This window comes from Trichosurus vulpecula, chromosome 3 (genome assembly GCF_011100635.1).
Source record: "Trichosurus vulpecula isolate mTriVul1 chromosome 3, mTriVul1.pri, whole genome shotgun sequence".
Classification (NCBI taxonomy): Eukaryota; Metazoa; Chordata; class Mammalia; order Diprotodontia; family Phalangeridae; genus Trichosurus; species Trichosurus vulpecula.
Window position 1 is genome coordinate 90,238,453 of NC_050575.1, and position 13,984 is coordinate 90,252,436.

Sequence of the window (13,984 nt, forward strand, 5' to 3'; positions counted from 1 at the left end):
GTATGTCATAGTTCTAACTAGACTGTAAACTGATTCTTTCACTACCTGCATGACCTTGGGCAACAAGTTCTCTGGGCCTCAGTTTCCCTATCTATAAAATGAGGATTTTGTACGAGGTGACCTCTAAGCTTCTGGTCACCTCTTACATTTTATGATCTTAGGATCCTCCAGGACAAGGCCAGGTCTCATATCTTATGATATCCCATAAAGGGCTCAGCCCAATGCACCCATGTCAACAGTTGCTAACTTAACGAATATTTGTGGGTTTGATTTGATTCTTACTATCATGAGAAAATCAGAAGAGGAGAACAAAAGGAAGAAATTAATAAATGGAAAAGGAAATGACACGCTTATTGCTAGAAAGTGTAGTACTTATAAAAGAACTTTAAGCACCAACTGCCTAGTTTCTCTCAAAATGTACTGTAGTTGGCATTGGAAAATAGATTTCTTCACTGCTTCGAAAACAACACATAAGCAATTGCTTTGCTTCAAATTAGTAATGGGAAAATTTGCTGCCCTTTAAAAAAATCCTACATGCAAACTTTGTGATTAATTTGATAAATTCTTGGAGGATTCCCACAATTATATAAACATGGGCCTATTTAGTTTGTTTGTTTGCTTAGGAATTTAGCCATATTCCCCAGGCAAAAATTATGAGGTGATGATGTCTCTGGAATGCTGAGAAAATAATAAACCACCCACAACCATCCTTTTCCCCCATATAACTGTGATAGATGGAAAGAAAAGAGGAAACTGTAGTTACCACAGAGGAGGACCGTGACTTGGGAAGTGAGATGTGTGAATGAAAAGATGAGGGAGGAGACTTTTATTCTGAGTGATGGGAAAAGAATCAGGGAGAAATGCGGACATGGAGACAAGGACGGAAGGAAGGTATCTTTTTGACAATAAGCTTTATGTCAGTCAGATTGTGTTGCACTACATAGCTATGTATATTGCAGGGGGGCAGGCAGTGTGTGTTAATGGCAAGAGTTCTATACTGGAAAGCAAGAGACGGACTCTGGAGTTGCGCCTGTCTCTTCACAGCTCTATGCATGGGGAAAACGCAACTTCGCCAAGCCTCCATTTCCTGATTTTGAAGATCCTCTTCCAGCTCTGATATTCTGAATCGACAGGATCACAGAATTAGAGTTGGAAGGGACCTTAGACATCATCTAGGCCAGAGCCCCTCATTTTACAGATTAGAAAATTGAAGTCAGGAGAAATTAAATGACTTGCCCAAGACTACACAGGTAGCAAGAGGCAGAGACTAGATTTGAACTCAGATCCTCTTAATCCAATAGTCTTCTGTTATACCACCTGACCATTGTATAAGGTCCTTTTACCTCTGACATTCTCTGTTCTCTGTTCTAAGGCCCTTTATAACTGATGTTCTGTGTTCTGAGCTCCCTCTCAACCCTGATATTCTCTGTTCTAAGGCCCTTTGTAACTCCGATGTTCTATGTTCTGAGGTCCCTTATAGTTCTTATATTCTCTATTCTAAGAGCTCTTTAATTCTGAATTCCACATTTTAAGATCTCTTTCAGCTTTCATGCTCAAAAGGCTGTTCTAGCTCTTCCATTCTCAGTTCCATGTTATAAGACATCACAGTACAATGAATAAAGTGTTAGCTTTAGAGTCAGAAGACTTGGGTTCAAAATCTGATTCTACCATTTACTAACTCTGTGATTTGTGGGAAGTCACTTAATTTGGCTTGGTCTCCATTTCCTTGGCTCTAAAATGGGAATGGGGATTGGCATAGATAACCTTCAAAGTCTCTACTGGCTCTAAATGTATGATTTTATCAATCTAGCCTTGAGGCTCTTCCAGCCCTGATATTTGGTGCTATTTCTGATCATTTTTATTGGCCCCCCACTAGGCATTGGTCAATATTCCTTTGAAGACTGGAGTTGTAGAATGTGTAGGTAAAATGTTTGGTTCAGTTGCTGTCAAAATTAATGATTTTTATTGGCAGAAGGTGGTTGAATCTAGGTATTAGAGACATTTTTTTTGGCTTGAGTGGAATTTATTTTAAAATGTAACACATGTTGCAGCCCGGGCTGTGAAGTATTAAGTGACAGAGGGCAGGGCCACCAATTTATTTCGGTGTATGATTTTGTAGTTCATGAGTAATGTGTGCTTGAATAGTTAATTTTTCATTTCAACACTGCCTGAGTATTGAAAAAACAGTGTGCCCAAAACAGTCATAGGCAATCTGAAATGTAGTCTGCTATTTAAATATGAATACCCCTTTATTCCCTCATTGAAATACCTAGAGGTGGAGTCAAGGTCAAAAAGTATTTACTGACTAGCTACTATGTGCCTAGCATTGTGATAGACATTATAACAGATACGTAGGCTATAGAACATGTAAGTTCTGTTCAAGATGAGTTTACTATAGATCTTTTTAATATCTAAAAGCTTTGCACATGGAAGAGGTATTTGATGTATTCTGAAAATCTCCTGAAAACAGAAGTTGGACAAAGACATAAAGGTCAGATTTATGATGACATGAAGGCAGATGAGAGGAAGCATGGTGTAATGGATTAATCCCTGACCCTGAAGTCAAGGAGATGTCTTGCCTCTGATACACATTAGCTGTGCGGTCATAGACAAATTGCTTAGCTTCTCAACGTCCTAGGCAACTCTCTAAGACTAAATTAGAGAAGAATGATTTATTTGCATTGGTGGAGGAAACTTCCACACTGGCAGTTACCCCCTCTGACAAACTCATGGGTCAGGATCCCATAGCCTGGTAGGTAAACTGTAGCTGTGAATGATACATTGATTGACAGAATCAGGATTCAAAAAAAAGATTGTGGTAGTCTAGAATGATGCAATGTAATAAAGACAAATGTAAAACCATGCACTTGAGCTAAATAAACAAACTTCCAAGTAAAGGATGATGGAGATGACAAGCCACTTTATTTCTCTGAGCCTGGGTTTGCTGATTTGTAAAATAAGAGGTCTTCCAATCCTAATTGATGATCTCATGTGCCTAGAAAAAAGTTTTTGTGAAAAAGTCCAGGGATAGAGGTAGGGGGTGAGGCTGAATATACCACAAGCCCAATATAAGTCAATGTTAAAAAAAGCTAATCAATCTTAGGCTGGATTAATAGAAGAAAAGTATCTAACACTAGGAAAATGATTGCTCCAATGTGCTCTGCCCTAATTAGAACCTAACAGAAGAGTTGTGCTCAGTTTAGGGATCCATATTTGAGGAAAAGTATACATAAACTGGAAGGCATCCAGAGAGAATTGGTCAGAATTATGAGGAAACTCAAATCATGACGTTCGAGGACATGTGAAAAAACTGGGGATTCTCCTTCTAGAGGAGAGAGTTTTCAGTATGTCATAAAAGCTATCTTCAAATCGGTGGAGTGATCCCATGGAGAAGATATGAAACTTGTTTTGCTTGGTGCCCAAGAGCATTATGGGTAAAAGATCAATTACAGCTCAATAGAAGGGAAAGTAATTCCCTATAAATTATATTTAGCCAAATAAAGTCAAATGAGCTATCGTGGAAGACAGTGAGTTCTTCAAAATTGGGCATATTCAAACTGAATCCAGATTCCATGATAATTCATCAGAGTTTCTGTGAAGGAGATTCCCTCTCAGATACAGTTTGGACTTTTGTTATTCAGTTGTTCTGTCACATCCAACTCTTCATGACCTTATGGACCATAGCACACCAGGCCTTTCTCTCCTCCACTCTTTCTTAAAGTCTGTCCAAGTACTGTGCTAGGCCTCAGGGATGCAGATTCAATGATCTGGAGTCTCAGGAATTTTATTGAAATTGATATTTTATTGAAATAAGGAAGACTAGGTTTAAATTCTACTCTAGACACTGCTCCAGCACAGTGCCCCACATGTAGTAAACAATCAATGCTTTATCTAATCTAGCCTGACAATCTATTTGTGCTTATCTTCCCTTGGTTTCATTTTTCTCAGTGAAATGGGAATAATAATATCTGTAAAATTTTCCTCATGGTAACATTGTAAGGGTCAAATGAGATAACATGTGTAAGATATTTTGCAAACCCTAAAACACCATCTAAAAGTTGTTTCTGTAAGGGGAAAAGGAAGGAATGCCAGCCTTAGGTATGAGTAAAGGAATGTGAGATATTCCTATTTGTCCCTTGCAAAGCTTTCTTTTTAGCTTTTATTACTCCCCAAAGTCTTCTCACTCCTTCCGCTCCCCCAGCTCCCACAAAGCACCAACTACCTTCATACTGCCCTCACTTGACAAGTGTGTGCTATCGGCCACAAATGGGTAGAGACCAGGGTGAGTCGAATTTCTTAGAATTCCACATTCCTTTTAGGACCGCTCAAAGAACAGTCTCAGATGCCCTTCCTGTCGGTGGTGGATTAATTGAACTGTCTTTGCACAGCAAGAGCAGCACATTGTCAGGTTAGAGTCACCAAAAGCTGGGTCCCTTCTCCCATCATGCCCTTTACCGAGCCTGGAGAAATGTCTAAATGAGCACAATTGTATGGGGGCAGCTAGGTGGTGCAGTGAGTAGAGCACTGGCCCTGTAGTCAGAAGGATCTGAGTTCAAATCTGGCCTCAGACACTTGACACACTTACTAGCTGTGTGACCTTGGGCAAGTCACTTACCCCGATTTTGCCCTGCCTTTCCCCTCAAAAGAAAAAAGAAATGAGCACAGTTGCTACAAAAATATGAAGTCAAAGAATGAGAGAACAAAGGCTCTTTTTTGATAGCAGTTCTTCCCTCCCATTGCAGTCTTCTTTCCTCAAATTGGATCTCCATGAGATGCTTCTTCTCTGGGCAGAGGCAGGTACTGTACTCAGTGTTCTTTCTCGGAAATATCTAGTGTGGTGGATTGCTTGTATGGCTAATTCACAGCATGCATTCACAGCCTCTGAAATATGTGGGCTATGTGCCCACATCTGACTCTGAGCATGGCTTGCACTTCATGAAGAGGGTACCACCACTCTTATCCTTTAAAAGCAAAACAAAACAAAACTAAGGGCAGGTTATCACAGCAGAGTATTAAAGGCAGTCTTTGCTAAGTTTCTTGAGTTGAGTAACAACTTCCAAATTGAAATCGTTAAACATTTCTGAATAGGATTTCAAAGATATATCATATACCTAGGTATGATCGTTTCTTATAGAGGCTATGAATCTGTTGGGGAGTATGCAGATAATTGAAAGGAAACTATACATTTTTAAAACTCAAAATCTCCAATATTCTGATATTAATTTTTTCTCTACTTTACTTTTCAAAATCTTACTTTTGTTATCTTTTGTTTTTATGACTTTTCCTAATGATTTCATAGATTGGATTTTTCCTGTTGCTACTATTGTTTGTTCCACTTACATTTGTTGTAGTCATCGTGTATATGGTTTTCTTGGTTCTGCTCACTTTACTTTGCCTTAGGTCATATACATCCTTTTCCTCTTTCTTTTTGCTTTTATTTGTATTTATTTATTTTTTAACATTCATTTTTTTAAATTTTCAGTTTCAAATTCTTTCCCTCTCTCTGGCCCCTCTTCCACTCATAGAGAAGGTAAGCAATGTAATATTAGGTAATATAAATATTAATATGCTTCTATCAATTCTTTATATGCATCATTTCTTACAACAACATAATATACCACTATATGCATGTACTGCACCTAGTTTAACCTTTTCCCAAATTATGAATTTCTATTTTTTCCCAGCTCTTTGCTACTATAAAAAAAACTGCTGCTATTGATACTTTGGTGTACTTTTTTATCACTGACCTCCCTGTGGTATATGGCTAGCATTAGTCACTCAGCAAAATTCCAATTTTTTTCCAGAGTCTAGACTAATTCACGGCTGTACCAGTGATGTATTCATGTGCTTATCTTCCTAACAACCCTCCCAACATTTATTGTTCTCTTTTTTTGACATCATTGCCAAGCTGCAGAGTATAAGTTAAAAATGTCAAATCTTGGCTCTTCTCAGCAATACATGGTTCAGAGATAGCTCCAAAAGACTCATGATGGAAAAAAGCTATCCACATCCAGACAAAGAATTACAGTCTTAATGCAGATTGAGGAAAACTATTTGCTGTCTCTATTTTTCTTCTTTTTTGATTTTGTATCTTCTTCCTCATGATTCATTTCATTGCATATAATTCTTCTTTATAACTTGACTATTGTGTAAATAAGTTTAATATAAAGGTATATGTAGAACCTATGTCAGATTACATGCCATCTTGGGGAAGAGAATGAGGGGGAGAAAATTTGGAACTCAAAAACTTGTGGAACTGAGTGTTGTAAACTAAAGATAAAAAAAATTGAAAATAAATGGTGCATTAAAAATGTCATATTTTTAAACTTTGCATTTCTCTTAATAATGAAGATTTGGAACATGTTTTCAAATATTCATTCATAGTTTGCCCTTTTAAATTTTTTGTTCAATTCTTCTGACAACTTAACTATTGAGAGATATTTAATAACATTTTAAAGGCAAAGGCAAAATATTGCCTAAATTCAAATTAGAAAAAGACCTGAGGGTGTTAATAGACCACATGCTCAATAAGAGCCACCAATTTGACATGGCAACAGCCTCAACTGACACTATTGAGAGCTACATCTGTAGAAACCCAAAATCCAGAGTGAGAGAAGTAACAATCCTATTACAGTTATCCCTTTGACGTCACGAGGGTTAGGGCCATGCCACCCTGAATCACCCCCACTCCACACTCCAAACCTGCATACACATCCATGGCATTAGTGTGATCTGGAAAATCTGTATAAAATTTTTCTGCCACTCCTTTCATACCAGAAAAGTCTGAATTTTTTTTCTTCTATGAGTTGTTTACAATACCTTATTGTAAAATTCCAGTAGACATTATATAGTACTATACATACTATGAGTTTTTTGAATTTGTAAACTTTTTCTTTGTCATCTGCTGGCTTTCATGTGTTGTCTGTGGCTTCAGGAAAACTCCCCAAAAATTCCCATTTAATTTCTTATGGCAATCCATGAGATAGCATAACCATAATGGGGAAAGCAGCAATGTGGAAGAGATAACTGTACCTGGTCTCATCATGTACGGAGACATCATATTGCCTATCATATTGCCATAATGCATATTATACATATACATATAAACATGCTTTCCCCAAGGCACAGAATTCCTTGAACACTAGACATAAAAAGGATGAAGACTCTAGTCCAGAAAGTCAAAGGCTGAGAGGGAACAAGCTTAGAACTTTAAAAATCACAAGCAGCAGCATTGTTAGCGAACCTATACTCATTCCCTAAAGCCTGAAATAATTCAAGTCTTTGAAAGTTGAGGTAAGGAAGTTTAAGACAAATATAAGCTATCCCACTTCACGTGTCACGTAAGAAACTTGTGGAGCTTAAAACACCAAGATGTGGTACTGGCAGAAATAGAAAAGGATCTAGGGAACATTTGGACAAAATGATAGATGGTGGAGTCATCAGTGGCTATAGACAAAAGCTGAGACAAGTTTGACCTTTAAGGCTGACTTGAAGGAATAAAGACATTCTTTGCTGGCATGTTCACTGAGGTATAAATTGGAAACAAAATAGAATTGTAGACTGTTTTGGCTGGAACACACCTCAGAGATCATTCAGTCCAACCATTTCATTTTACAGAGGAAGAAACCAAGGCCCAGAGTGAGTAAAAGTGACTTACTTGAAGTTGCACAAAGGAGACAGAATTGCAATTTGAACACATCTCTGGGTCTTGGTCTTGCTCCACTGGATAAGGGGCTATATGTTTGGATGATAATAATACCTGGATCCCCAAGGCATGACATTAACTTCACTGAGAGCCACTTTAGTCATCTGTAAAATCAGAATAATAATACATGTAATACCTACATAACAGGGTTATTGGGAACCTTAAAACACCTTGTAAATATTGGTTTTCACAGTATAAACAAAAGACTTTATTTTCCCATCCTACCAAAAAATGTAAGTGAACTTTATAGTATCTTTACGTTAATTTCAAATAGGACTTAAGATTTTTGTCATTTATCCACTGACGCCATGGGAATCACAGTTTTATGTTAAAATATATATTTTTTACTAACCAAAGTTGTGCTCATTTAACTCAACTAAAATGTATCAGTTGATGATTTTTTTCTTGCATTTTGCCTGTGGAACATTCCTCCTGAATAGCCAATAGTAGTCAGCCAGCGTGCCTGAAATCCATTTGCCTTGATATCATTTTTTTTTCATTATGGCAGTTTCTTAAAGGAAGCATACCCTATGCTTTTCACTGAGAGCATGTAGGTTTGGGTTTTTCCTTTTCGAGGAAAAATGACAAATGTGAATAAAGTAATAGATCTTGAATAACTTTTATGCTTCGTAACTTTATAGGCTTTCAGAAAATCATTTGCAATGTCTTCATCATTTTCTCCTTTCTCCCAATATGTTTTAATCATTTTAAAACATGATTTCCATTCAGCTCTTCATCGTCATTCAATTGTTCTTATAAAAAATTTATCACTTCTGTTACTTGAGGACTCTTTTTATTTTAGCCACATTGATTCTTTTTTTAATATATTTTTATTTATTTTGTTAAATATATCCCAATTACATGTAAAAACTCACATTCATTTTTATAAATTTTGAGGTCCAAATTCTCTCTCCCCCCTCCTGCCCCTTTCCACACCTTGAGATGTAAAGCAATATGATATTGATTTTACATATAAAGTCAAACAAAATATATATCCATATGAACTATGTTGCAAAAGACAGCGCACACGTGTGTGTGTGTGTGTGTGTGTGTGTGTGTGTGTGTGTGTGTGAGAGAGAGAGAGAGAGAGAGAGAGAGAGAGAGAGAGAGAGAGAGAGAGAGAGAGAAAAGAAACAAAGTTAAAAAAATATGCTTCAATCTGTACTCAGCGTCTCCCACTTTTCTCTCTGGAAGTGAATAGCATTTTTCATCTTAAGTCCTTTGGAATTGTCTTGTTCAGAGCCTCATTGATTCTTAGAAATTTATTTTTATATAAAGAAAACCTGCATCATTTGATACATTACCTGACAATTTCTCTTTTCATTCAACCAAGCTCAATGTGTTAGTGGTGAGAAAACTTTTTCAGGACTGAAAAACAGAGTTGATCTATCACATTCATCTTTCTTGGAATCAGTTACTTCCTTTGAAACCAGTTTTTGTTCTAAATCTCTAGCTCTCTCTCTTTCCCTTTCCTCCCCTTCTCTCCTCTTCTTCTCTATGTCTCTGTCTCTCTTTGTCTCTGTCTCTCTGTCTCTGTCTCCGTCTTTCTTCCTTCCTTTCTTTCTTTCTTTCTTTCTTTCTTTCTTTCTTTCTTTCTTTCTTTCTTTCTTTCTGTCTCTCTCTCTATTTCTCTCTGTCTGTCTCTCTCCCTCTCCTTTGCTGTCTCTCTCCTTCCTTCTGCTCTCTCACTCACTTTTTCCCACATTAGAGGATGCAAACAGGGAAGAAACACTATAACCACAACAATAAAGTTGTAATTAAGTGTAATTAAGAATTCGTATATCAGACAGGTCTTAAAGGCACAGTAAAATCCATAGAGGGGAGAAATCCTAGTAATATAGTAAGTCAGTCAATAAGCATTTAGTAAAGACCTATTATGTTCCAGGAATTTTATCAAGCACTGGGGATGCAAAGAAAGGAAAAAAAAAACTGTTCTTGTTCTCAAGGATCTCACAGTCTAATGAGGAAGACAACATACAAACAAAACATATGCAGAATAAAGAGGGTATAATCTCAAAGGGAAGTCACCAAGATTAAGGATGACTGGAAATGTTTTCTTGTTAAAGTTTTCATGTTAAAATAGACTAGGACATTAGCTGGGACTTAAAGAAAGCCACAGAAGGCAAGGGGCAGAGATGAGGAGGGAGAGAGTTCCAGGTATGAGAGACAGCCAGTGAAAATGCCTGGAACTGGGAGACAAAAGACCTTGTGAGAGGAACAGCAAGGAAGCTAGTGGTACTGGATAGCAGAGTGAAGAGGGGAGAGGCATGGAAGGTAGAAGAAACCTAAAAAAAAGGTGGGAGGGGGCCAGGTTATAAAAGACTTTTAAAAACCAGAGCGTTTTATTTATATTCAATTCTAGAAGTAACAGAGAGCCACTGAATTTTACTAAATGCAATAGGAAGGGAGGAAGTATGATGTTTTAACTTGCATTTTAGAAAGATCAATTTGAGTGGAGGAAACTACCATGAGATGAAATGTGAGGCAGGAAGACCAACATGAAGTCTACCACAATAGCCTAGATGTGAAGTGATAAGGTCTGTGCCAGGGCAGTGACAGTGTTAGAGGAAAGAAAGAAGCATAGATGAGAGATGATATGGAGGTAGAAATGACAAGATTCATCAACTAATTGGATATAGGAGGTGAGAGTGAGGATTTAAGTATGACACCTTGGTTGCAAGCCTAGGTGACTGGGAAGATGGTGGCATTCTTAACAATAATAGAAAAGTTAGGAAGAGAGGAGAGTTTTGGGGAAAAGATGTGTGCAGTTGGGGAATATTGAGTTTAATATGCCTACAAGACATTCAATTGAAGATGTCTAATGGCAGTTGCAGATGTGAGACTAAAGGGCAAGGGAGAGGTTAGGACTGGACAAACAGATCTGAGGATAATCTGCAAAGACAATAAGTGAATCCATGGGTGCTGACGGGATCAAGAAGTGAAGGAGTATGGAAAAGAGGCCTGGAAGACAGACATAGTAAGCGGATGTGACCTGGATGAAGATTCGGTAAAGGACACAAAAAAGAAGTGGTCAGACAGGAAGGAGGAGAACCAAGGGAGAGCACTGTCATGAAAACTGTCATGAAGAGAGTTACCAAAGGTTGCAGAGAGGGAAAGAATAAGCACTGGTAAAAAAAAAAGAAAGAAAAAAATTAAATTTGGCAATTGATGGATCATTGTTAACTTTGGAGATAGAAATTTCAGTTGAATGATGAGGTGGGAATCCAGACTACTGAGTTAAGAAGGAGCCAGTGATTTTAGGTGGCCTTAATAAGAATTTAAATCAGGAAATGGAGGAGAGGTGTGATAGGATAGCTAATGAGGATGCATGGATCAAGTGAAGATTTTTTCATGGGGAAGTTATGGGCATATTTTTAGGCAGTAGGAAACAGCCAATAGATAGGAAAAATTGAAGATTAGTGAGAAAGCAGGTATGATAGAGGAAGCATTCTTCTGAAGAAGACAGTATGGAATGGGATCACTTATCCATATAGAGGGACTACTTAGATAAGTAGAAGGGCTATTTTTTTATTGTGCAAAAGAGGTGAAGGAGAAAATAGTAGCAGGAGACATCTCTATAATGTGAGATGAGGAGCAGAGAAGAGAAAAATCTCACTGAATGGCTTGTGCTTTTGTTTTTTTTTTTGTTTTTTTTCCAGTGAAACATGAGGCAAGGTAATTAGCTTGAGAAGACGAGGGCAGGGGTAACCACGGAAGGTCTGGGAAAGGATGATAGACCTAAGTAATTGGAGAAATATTAATTGTTATGAGTAGACTGAGCCAATATAATAAAAATGACAATGCAACCTTATTCAATACCATACCAATTAAACAACCAAAGGATTACTTTATAGAATTAGAAAAAATAATAGCAAAGTTTTTGTGGAGGAACAAAAGGTCAAAGATATCAAGGGAATTAATTTTAAAAAGTGAAAAGGAAGGAGGCCTCGCAGTACCAGATCTCAGACTATACCACAATGCCATAATCCTCAAGCATTTTCATACTACGAAATAGAGTGGAATGTAACAGGTGAACCCCAAAACAGTGGAATGCAGTTAGGTACACAAAACAGAATCAAATAAACACCATAGCCTAGTGTGGGATAAATCCAAACATCTAAGTTATTGGGGCAAGGATTCATTGTTTAATAAAAAGGATGGTCAAATTGGAAAGTAGTTTGAGAGAAACAGATATAGACCAACATCTGACCCCATAGAGTAAGGCAATCTCCAAATGGATACATAAGTTAGACATAAAGAATGACTTCATAAACAAACTAGAGGCATCATGGAAGAAATTATCTGTTTGATCTTTGGACATGGAAAGTATTCATGACCAAACTAGAAATGGAGAGGTTAATAGGAGATAAAGTAGACATTTTTGATTACATAAAAATAAAAAGTTGGTGCACAGATAAATACAAATCAATGCAGTGTTTCTCTGATAACGGTCTCAGTGCTAAGATATATAAGAAACTGATTTAAATTTATAAGAATATGATGAGAATATCATATTTATAAGAATAATTCTCAAATTGATAAATGATCAAAATATGAATAAACAGTTTTCAGAGGCATAGTCTCAATAGCCATATAAAAAGCTCTAAATAAGTAATAATTAGAGAAATTCAAATTAAAACAACTCTGAAGTATTTCCTCATGCCTTCATCAGCAAAGTTTAACAAAAAAAAAAGAAAAAATATAAATGCCGCATGGATTATCAGAGAATAGATATGTTACCACACTGGTTATGAAACTGTGACCTAGTCAAGCTATTCTGGAAAGCAATTGGAAAAATTGCTAAAAAAACTAATAAACTGGGCATAAACCAGTCATATCACTAATAGATCTATACCCCCAAAGCCATCAAAGAAAGAGGAAAAGCACTATATATTTAAAAATATTTACAACAGTTCTTTTTGTGGTGGCAAAGAATCGAAAACTGAGGGGATATCCATAAACTAGGAAATGGCTAAACAAATTAGGGTATATGAATATGATAGCATACCATTTTTTATTTTATTTTTTATTTATGGAACAAAACAAGCATTTTCACATTGTGCTATCAGAAATGATGGAAACAGTTTCAGAGAAACCTGGAAGGGTTGTATGAACTGACACAAAATGAAGTGAATTGAACCAGGAGAAAAATGTATATAACAAGAATACTTTAAAGACCAACAATTTTGAAAAACTTAGGAATACTGATCAACTCAATGACCAACCACAATTCCAGAGGTCTCATGATGGACCCACCTCTAGATAGAGAAGTGATGGACTCAGAGTGCAGACTGAGGTGCACACACACACACACACATAAGTATATATATATATATATATATATAATCACCTATATCTATATTCATATCTATATCGTCTGTCTATGATGATATATCTCTTTATATATATATATATATATATATATATATATAGACATATATACATTTATATATTTATACATGAAATTAAAGTAAACTTACTCCTTAGAAGGAAAGCTATGGCATATCTAGATAGCATACTAAAAGTTAGAGACAATTCCTTGCTGACAAAGGTCTGCATTGTCAAATCTATGGTTTTTCCGGTAGCAATGTACAACTGTAAGAGTTGGACTATAAGCAAAGTCGAGTGACACAGAATTGACACTTTCAAATTGTGGTGCTGGAGAAGACTTTTGAGAACCCTTTGGATAACAAGGAGATAAATTAGTCAATAGTTAAAGAAATTAAGTCAGACTATTCATTAGAAGCACAAATACTGAAGCTGAAACTTAAATACTTTGGCCACAGAATGAGGACAGGATTTATTGGAAAATATCCTGATATTGTGAAATATTGAAGGCAAAAGGAAGAGGGGATGGCAGAGGATGAGATGGATTGATAGTGTCATTGAGGCAACAAACATGAGCTTGAATAGACTTTAAGAGATAGCAGACGATGAAAGGCCCTGGTGTTCTATGGTCCATGGGGTCATGAAGAGTCAGACACAAGTGAATGACTAAATAAATAACAGCAACAATAACAAACATACACACATCTATATATACACATAGATGCATATGTGTATCCATAAAAACATGGCCAGTGCAGAGATTTGAAATTTGTTTTCTTTGACTATACTTGTAGAATTGGGTTTTCTTTTTCTTGCTTTCTCGATGGCTGAGGATGGGGAGGTGGGAGTGGAAGAAGAGTTGGGGGAGTTGTCAGGCAGAGAACGCGGACTTGAGAATTTGTTTTTCAAAATTGTTATAGTTATTTTTTAAAAAGAGGCACTGTGGTGAGT

The 13,984-nt window shown here is 36.7% G+C and overlaps 1 long non-coding RNA gene across 1 annotated transcript in view; it reads right to left on the minus strand.

Annotated features, from left to right (window-relative positions):
- Positions 1-2,644: 2,644 nt before the first annotated feature.
- Positions 2,645-13,984, minus strand: part of LOC118841052 — a 35,891-nt gene continuing 24,551 nt past the window's right edge. The window contains exons 2-3 of the long non-coding RNA XR_005009837.1: positions 7,658-7,809; positions 2,645-4,961 (exon numbers count right to left, since the gene is read on the minus strand). This is a non-coding gene — a long non-coding RNA (uncharacterized LOC118841052). The remainder of the gene's footprint in view (positions 4,962-7,657; positions 7,810-13,984) is intronic.